This window comes from Gordionus sp. m RMFG-2023, chromosome 5, assembly GCF_954871325.1.
Source record: "Gordionus sp. m RMFG-2023 chromosome 5, tfGorSpeb1-WG-v2, whole genome shotgun sequence".
In the NCBI taxonomy this organism is placed as follows: Eukaryota; Metazoa; Nematomorpha; class Gordioida; order Chordodea; family Parachordodidae; genus Gordionus; species Gordionus sp. m RMFG-2023.
The window spans coordinates 24170324-24179652 of record NC_088779.1 but is presented as its reverse complement, the minus strand read 5'-3'; the positions used below and the strand labels follow the sequence as shown (position 1 = coordinate 24179652).

The 9329-nt window shown below is 24.5% G+C and overlaps 1 long non-coding RNA gene across 1 annotated transcript; it reads right to left on the bottom strand.

The window, feature by feature from the left end:
• Nucleotides 1-5741: 5741 nt before the first annotated feature.
• On the bottom strand, nt 5742-7732 carry LOC135929920 (uncharacterized). Its single transcript, XR_010572669.1, has 3 exons — nt 7413-7732; nt 6093-6280; nt 5742-6047 (listed from the first exon to the last, which is right to left on the bottom strand). It is a non-coding gene; the product is annotated as an uncharacterized LOC135929920 (long non-coding RNA).
• Nucleotides 7733-9329: the final 1597 nt, after the last annotated feature.

Here is a 9329-nt window from a genome sequence, read left to right as displayed (position 1 = left end):
CCCCAAACCTCTATTTGCACGGCCTTCAGCCAGGTTCCTCCTATGAAAAATTCTGATTAAAATATTACCGATTTTCTCGTGGTATTTTGCTTTTAAAATAGGTATTATCTTATACCATGCCGTTAAAATTGGCTGAACTGTTTTAAGCACTAATCTATAATCTATATCAATTTTTTATGTTTTATTAGTTTTTCAATGGATGCTTTAACCAGTATAGTAGCCATATAAAGAAAAAAATTATCAGTAACAAAATTTTGGCTAACCTTACGATTAAAAAGTGAGAAAGAATTTATTCTGAAAATTTTATTAATGCCTTGGGTTAATTATATATTATTTTAATCTGTTTGGTATACATGATAGGGAAAAATGTTATTAGCAAAATATAAAAATGACCAAAATTGTCATCATTATAGGACAGAAAATATAGAAGAAATATTAGGTTTGTTATTTACTACCTGACTAGTACTTATTTCTTCAATCACTAGCCAATCCATATTACTTCTGGAAGCGTTAACTCTGATACTTATATCATTAATTAATGTATATTTGTACATTAAGGCTTCAATCCATTTGATAGATAGTTTAAAAAAAAGCATTACTGACAAAATAAGAATAAATTGCCAACAAACATTATAAACGCATTGAATATATTAGTGAATCTCTAGGTAGCGTCTGATTAGTATTTATTATTTATCCGATCAGTTTTTCAATTCAAGAAATCAAAACCAGTTATAAGCGAAGCCTTAGGCTGAGTAAATATCGGATTTCAAAGTACGATTCAAAAATTAAAATTAAAGTTTTATTTTTCCTCGATTCAAAATATTTTTGAATTTTATGCTTCTATGATCTTTATAGATATTATTTGTTCTCTTCGGTTCATTTAATAGAAATAGAAGTAAAATTGTGACTCATTATATTTTGGATCAAGTCATATTTTCAAAAATTTGCTATATATCTGAATCCTATTAAGACGCAGTCCTAATAAGCGTGAAGTCTGCCAAGCTTTAGAAAGCACTAATTCTAAAGCGTAGGTAAATATTGGTAAATATTTTATTTAAATGAGAGACCTGCAGAGGTCATCCATTTGCACGGCCCGATCCGGGTATTTTTTATAGAAACTTTTTTCGGTTCGACTCGGGTTTTATATTTTCGGTCCCGGATTTTTTAAATATATTACATTTATTTTTAATTTTTATAGCTAATAATGGCGATTTAACGTATTCGTTTTCATATACAGCCCAGCCCAAATATTTTTCAAAAAAATTTGGGAAAAATACATTTTCAAATGTTTTCAAAATATTCTCTATTAGTTTAGTTTATTCAATTGAGCTTTGAGTCAACTTTCTACCATTAATGAGAATGATTAAATCAATAAAAGCTCGAGTAGTGATATAAGAAAGGGTCACTTGTTTTTATTAGGATATTGGAAAAACATAAGCGATTAATTATGGAAATATTTTCAAGGTATTTTAAAATATGCCTGAACAGGGGCGTCTCTAGCCTTTACAATCTCAGGGGGCTCAAAAAATCTTTTTTAATTATTTTTAAAATTACTTTTTTTAAGCTAACATTATCTAAAATATTAGCTAAAATTGCCTCTCTTAAAAGCTAACTTACCTTTTTTTAGTGGTATAAAAAAAATCAAAATTTTGAGGGGGATCTATCCTCCTTCTCTCAATGACGCTACTGCATCTTAACCAAAATTATATTGTTAATGTTTTATTTTTGTTAGTTTTACACTTCTCAATCATTGACGTGATGCCAATTGTAACATAGTTATAAATAATTTCTAAATTATATATTTTATAATTGAATCCCTAACAAGGATTCAATCATATAAACTATATTACTGTTATTATATAATATTTGTAAAATCATTAAATTAACTTTTCCAGCTATAAGTCAATTCTTATCTTCCTTTAACTTAATAAACATATTTAATCATTGTATATTTTTATATGTGGTATTTTTCAAATAAAATGATATATTACATTTTATGTTCAAATAATTAAATATTAGTTGTATGGTGTTGGGAAATTTTTATTTTTAACTGTTTTCCACAAAATTTTTGTCTTAACCCCCCCCCCCTCCAGTATAGTGAAGCTAGAATCGGATCTGCCACAACACATAAAATGTTGTTATAGCTGATCCCTAAGTATGTACTTTTAAATGCATTTAGTTCATGTATTACCAATCTAGTGGTACATACACAGCATCTTATATTCTAAATTCTGCATTCTTACAGAAGCCTTTTACAATCGTAGGTAATGCTAAATATTATTCATTGAAGAAATAATAACTCTGTAGTACTGGGACAAATTTAAGTAAACAAAGCTCTTCCATACCTCAATGGTTAACTAAAACTTTAAAATATTTTTGATTTTTGCCGCGCTTTTTTAGATAATTTTGAAACGTGTATTCTACTGAATATGCATTAAATTTAAAAAAGATCTTAATTATCTTTTAAAATAAAAATTCTAAGCCTATTATTTTTAAGGCTTATAAAACATATAAATGGAGTCAGTGGCGTCGCTAGGAGGGGGCGCGCAAGGGCTCAAGCCCCCTAAAAATTTGAATAGCCCCCTGAAGCAAAATTTTTTTTAATGACTCTTTAATATCCCCCTTGAACTAAAAATAAATTTTTTTAATTGCTCCCTAAAAATTTTTTTTATAATTCCATTGAGTAATATATAGATTTAATTTTATTAATTAAAAATTAATAAGACTATCTAAATTTATATTAAATGAATGCTATTTTAATTATTAGATTATATTAATACATATAAATTATATTTTCACTATGTCAGCTTGCGATCAAATTCTGTGTTAAAAATATATCAATATCACTCACTTAATATTAATTTAGCATTAACAGTTGAATCTTAATTGACTTTTATTATTTAAATTATTAATCCTAATTAAATTAATATAATCATTTATTAATTGAAAATTAACAAATTGAGTTGTAATTAGTCGAGTTTAACATCACTAATCAACTATATTATTGATTTTTTTATTTAATTATCATGTCTCTTTCTAAAATTATTTTCAAGGTCCAAATCCAAATAAATATAAGAGATTTATTTATAAAAAATAAGTATACATATAGTTTATAATCCTCTATTATATATAATTATTTATAAAATATTAGGTAAAATGTCACTTTTGCAGACGTATTTGACAGTTATATAATATATTACAGTTAATATTTTTAAAATTATACTAATCAATGCTTTTAATAATAAATATAAGTAACAATTTGCATTCAACTATTTAACGCCATCTATTTATTTAAAATATTATTATAATTAAACATCTTATTATTCATCCCACAATGGATGAAATAAATTAGATATCTTTTCTTCTCTTTTTTTACGTGAAAGCTATTTTTTTCTTTTTGGAAAAACAGTTTTGAGTTAAATTTTTAATACGAATATATTTTAGATATTATTACAAACTACTATTATTTTAAGATATAATATACCAACTGGTGCAACAATAATATAAAAAATTTTAATTGCTTTCATGATATCACTCGGGTTTTTATTTTATATACAAAATGTTTCATTTCTAATATGTCATTCTTGCCGTGTAAATAACTCAAGGGTTCAATATATTTGCATAATTTCTTCTAATGATTTTTAGTGTTTTTGATTCATCAATTCTAACATAATAAATTCTGATATGGACCATCGTGAGTGTAATGGCTATGACTGTAAATTAACCAGCATTTATTATTTGTGTGTTTAAGATTATTACTACAGCTGCTGAGCGCATATGACTGCATATTTTAGATATGCAATAATGGTCAACTGTGTAGTCGTTTATATATGATTAAAAATAATGGAAGATAATCTTTTAGAAATTTAATATCTCACAATAATTTTATCGATTACTTATCTAGCTTCCATCATGTCATATAAGATGGAGCTCTAACGATCATATAGTTTTATGATTTGGATTGGTCTTTTATATCTTCAAGAATTGTTAATTTGGTAAGGCCTATTTCTTATTATTTTATTATAAAACATTGTCTAAAATGGTAACAGAGAGTTAGATTAGTTTCATGACCTTTTGTCAATGTAAGTTACTAAGAATTATATAGCCTTATGTGGTTTTTAAAAACCATTATCAATTGAGGCATATGTATGAATTAATTAACCTTTTTTATCATTTGTAATTTTTTAGACGCAAATTTTTTTTATATCAACCATAGAAAATATTTTATACTGTAATAAATAGATTTTGTATTAAAAAATATTATTTTTAGATATGTCTTTGTTTTAATTATTTATATGTTAGTTTATTTTGTATTGTTTTAATTATTTATATGTTAGTTTATTTTGTATTGTTTTAATTATTTATATGTTAGTTTATTTTGTATTGTTTTAATTATTTATAAGTTAGTTTATTTTGTATTGTTTTAATTATTTATATGTTAGTTTATTTTGTATGCAAAATATAATAAATGATAAAATATGAAATTCAGAATAATTGTTTAGAGTTGGCAAATTTAAAAAAAGTATAATATATTAATATAAAACCCGCGACGGCCGGGTCAAAGTGGGCGGAAGGCCTGCAAATTGAAGGTATAAGGAGCGAAGCCCCCATATAAATTTTTTAGTTGAGCCCCCTGAGATTTTAAAGGCTAGCGACGCCCCTGAGTGGAGTCGATCTGTGTGATAACCTAATATTTGCATACAGAATAAAAATAAAGGGGAAAATGGTGGTGGCCAATATTCACTAATTTTATAGATGTTACGTAAATTAGTAAAAAATCTTGGACTTAGTGAATCGAGATGAGAAGGGAGTTTGCTTGCTTATATGCATGAAGTTCTATGACATATAATAATACCTAGACTGACGATTCATTCATAAAAGTACGTATGAATGCAAATCAGCTGGAGACGCCATTGACGCCATGTTGGTTACATCGATGATAAAATTTATAATATAAAAATAAATGCTTAGCTTCAGATACATTCTTAATAATATAACATTTTTTTTTACATATTATAAATAAATATGCAGTATTTATTAAAGTATTATAGTGTTTTGTTTAATCTTCTTAAAGTCCAATTCAAAAGGATTTTTATATTATTCATAATATTTATTATTATTAAAGAAATGAAATACTTATGAATTTAATATTTTAAGGAGTTAAATTGAATCTTATTAACTATTTAACATTTAGCAACCATATCGCAGTTATGGAGAAAATTTAAACCATTTTTACTTTTATTAGGATATCCTTACCCATGTAAAATCTTGATCTCTTCATATTTATTTTTTCCAATTAGTTTTATTTTATTTATTATTTTTAATAATTTATCATTCCTTTTTGTAATATTCAATTTTTTATGTTTATTATTGATTTACTATATTTCTTAGGATAAATTCTGTATTGCAAACAAGAGATATATCGCATACAACTTGTTCTTCCTTACATTATATTATCCAGTTTATTTTATCAAAAAAACAAGTATCATTAATATATTTTTTTTTCAAACAGATAAAATAAAGATTAATAAAAATAAAATATTTTAAGACCTCATTTATAAAAAATGACCTTTATTTTAGATCAATTTAGCTTACTCTTATCTCTTTATTTTTAGAAGAATGGACATATTAATTATATGATGAAAATCAATAATTTTTCAAGATACTAACTAATAAGATTAAATGTTGTATCATTACAAGAAATAGTTTATTATAAATTAGAAAATAGATATAATGTACCATAAATTACGAAATTCATTAATATAGCATCCATATTTTATTATAAATTAGAAATAGATATAATGTACAATAAATTACAAAATTCATTAATATATAGCATCCATATTTAAATATATACAGTCATAATATAAATTAAAAAAGATCATGTGCCAATATATTTATTGTCCTGCGAATAGAATGGTTTTCTTCAACTTCTGCCAAAAATTGATATTTGAATTTTTGTTATGTTTATCTGCATAGAGTAAATATTAGTAGCATTAGTTAAAATTTGTAGGAGTATTATTTGTATTCGATGGAATATTTGTTATCTTAAAAAAATATATTTAAAATAAATATATATTCAATATTTATACATCCTGAAGGGGTCTGGAATTAAAAATGGATGGTACAGATCCTAATAGCATTCCATGAATGTGAGGGCATAAAACATTCAGGTTTGAAATGGGCTCCACAAAGCTTTAAAAACTTAGTAGGAGTGAAATTTTCCTTATTCATTGCCTTTAGCCATTTTGATATTAAAATTTCATTCTTGATAGGGAATCTTAAAAATAATAATATTAATGTCTTAAATTAAGAAAAGAATCTTATAAAATAATAAATTAAAATATATAACCTATGAAAAGAAATTTTTTTATTAGAAGTTAAGCTTGTATTCTTGCATGAAGTAAAATAAAAAACGATAATTATTAATTGAAGATATAGACAATTAAGGATTATTTTAATTTTATCCAATGACATATATATTATATGTAATTGAATTTTATCAAATAAAGGTAGGGCTGGCCAATTAGATAAATATATATGGGTAGACTAGACAGATAGATAAAGTATAAATATATTATTATTTTTTTATAGTTATATTTATTTTCTTATATAATGTTAAATAAAAAAATAAAAATAATATATATAAATAAACTATTATTATATGATATGATGAATGATAATTATCAAAAAAAATATAATTTTATTTTATATAATTTTATTCCTTATTTACTATAAAATTATAAACTTGGGTAACCATTTCATAAAATTTTTATGTCAGCCTGGACATTTTTAGATATTTGAAAATTTAGAGCTAAATATATTTATACAGTATAAATACTGTATAAATATATTACAATATGTACATTTATTTCTATTTTAAGAGCTATGTAAATAGAATACTAAATTTAAAAATAATATAGTTAATTAACAATAATCAGATTTAAATTTTTATAACTTTTGAGCTAAGCATTATACAATTTTTATATATTTTTAAAAAACAACCTTCAAAATAAAACAATTTCTAAATCTTGAGTTATAAAATTGATATTTACCTAAGCCCTAGATTGACTTATAATATGAATATTCTTATATAATCTTCTCTATAGGTATATAATTGCACACAGTAAATAATAAGATTGCTAACTTGAATAAAAATTGCTGATGCTTACCTGCACATTATAAGCAAAAAGCTTAAACTTATTTTATAATATATGACTATATTATCGCAATAATTGTAGATATTAATAATTTAGAAAATAAAAATAATGCTTTTGATAAAATAAAATGTTTGATTAATAAAATTAAATAAGTAGCAAATTAAATATAAAATTTAACAGATCATGGTAATAAAAATTAACTATAAATAATTCATATTAATATAACCATAGTATATTGATTAAAATATTTACTTAACAAATTCAAATATGCTATTGAGCAAATTATCATCGATGTAAAAAATATGGTGTTTATGGCGTCTCCAGCTGATTTGCATTTATACGTGCTTAAAAAGGCATTTTAATGAATGAATCGTCAGTCTAGGTATTATTATATATCATTGACTAGAACCAAAGAATTTAAAACATTTTTCTAATATCAAAAACTCTTAAGCTGGATTAAGACAAACTAGTATAATTTTCTATATATTTTATTGACCCAGCGAATAGACCCAACATGCCAACCCGATGGATCGGCTCAACAAGCCCAATAGTTTGGGTTGGGTCGGGGTCAATTTTTCGACCCTTGCATGGTTGGACATATTTTTACGACTCGACTCAGGTTCTGGGTCGAAAAAAAATCATTTAACAACACTTTAAAACTATAGATATTCAAAAGAAATTCTTTACTATTATAGTTATGCATTTTGAAATGATTAGGCATTGTCATTTGAAACAGTTTCAGTTAGAAGCTTATATTCCTATTACAAAAAATCACGTGTTTATGGTAATTGATTGCCATCTTTTTTCACCTTTTCGTAAAGCTACAAAACGTAAAATCCTATACACAGTTCGACACTATGAGACTATACCCTCTTTTTTTTAACCAGTGACATGCATTTTCATAAAATATTGTGCAACGACCTCATCAAAGGCACTCTGAATAAGACTGAAAAATATTATATGGAATGGGTTGAAAATGAAATGAAAAAAAATTTATCTCAGAAAAAAAAGAAAACTTTTAAAGCTAATGTGATGGGAATTACCTTGGGTGTATCTGCAGTTGCAATATGTTGATTATATTTTTTAAAATTATATTAATTGCATTATTTAGATTTTAGAACAATTTTTTCTGTTAGACAAGAAACATTTTTAGATGATGATAAACCTATTACAGAATAGCTCTTACAATTAGATGTATATAATTTAATTGAAACATTTTTAGATAATAAATTTATTTTAGAATAGTGCTTATAATTAAATGTATATAATTTAAAGTTTATACCTATATGTCTAATATTAAAATTTATACAAATCTGATTATTGCACTTCTATATACATTCATAGATTATATTTTATACCATAACTAATAAAGTCAGATATTTTATATTTAGAAATATATAAAAGAAATAGTAATGTATTGGATTAGATAAGGTGGTTCATAAAATTACCAAGGGTCTATAATAATTTTATTCTTTAAATTAATATTGTTAAAAATCCTGATTTGGGTTGATTTTAAAAATGGCCTGATTAAGATTTTAGTCAATATAGAATTATATGAGTCTTGAAAATTGGCAAATAGAAGTCCAAATCTTTTTGCCAACTCTAAGCCAAATCTCCAGGCTTGCATAATATTATTGGCTAATATTTAATTGGCCTATTTTTAAAAATAGATCTAAATCAGGCTTTTTAACAATACTACCCAAGACATTTTTTCAATTCAATCATTTGATAAAAAGCGTAATATATATATAAACAAGATGTGCTTCCTAATTCTATTTATTTATTTATCAGAGACCTGCAAAGGTACCATTTATTTTTGGTCAGCTAAGTCCAAATTTTTTTATGGCTTGATCCAAGTTTTATATTTTCTGACCTGGATTTTTTTAAAATATATTACATTCTATTTTAAATTTTGCAATTTTAAATATTCAGTTTTAAAATATATGGCCCAAAAAAATTTTAGACATGGTATTGGGCCAGGCCTGCAGGTCTCTGATTTTTTTTTTATAATTTGGAAGTAGGTCAAAAGTTTTATATAGACTGCAGATAGTGTTGTTAAACGGCTCGTTTTGAGCCGATTTTTAAAAACGGCTAACTCACTATTTCATCCAGAATAATTTAACTCAAGCCTGAAAATTTTGTTTGTAGAAGGAACAAAGGTTTAATTTT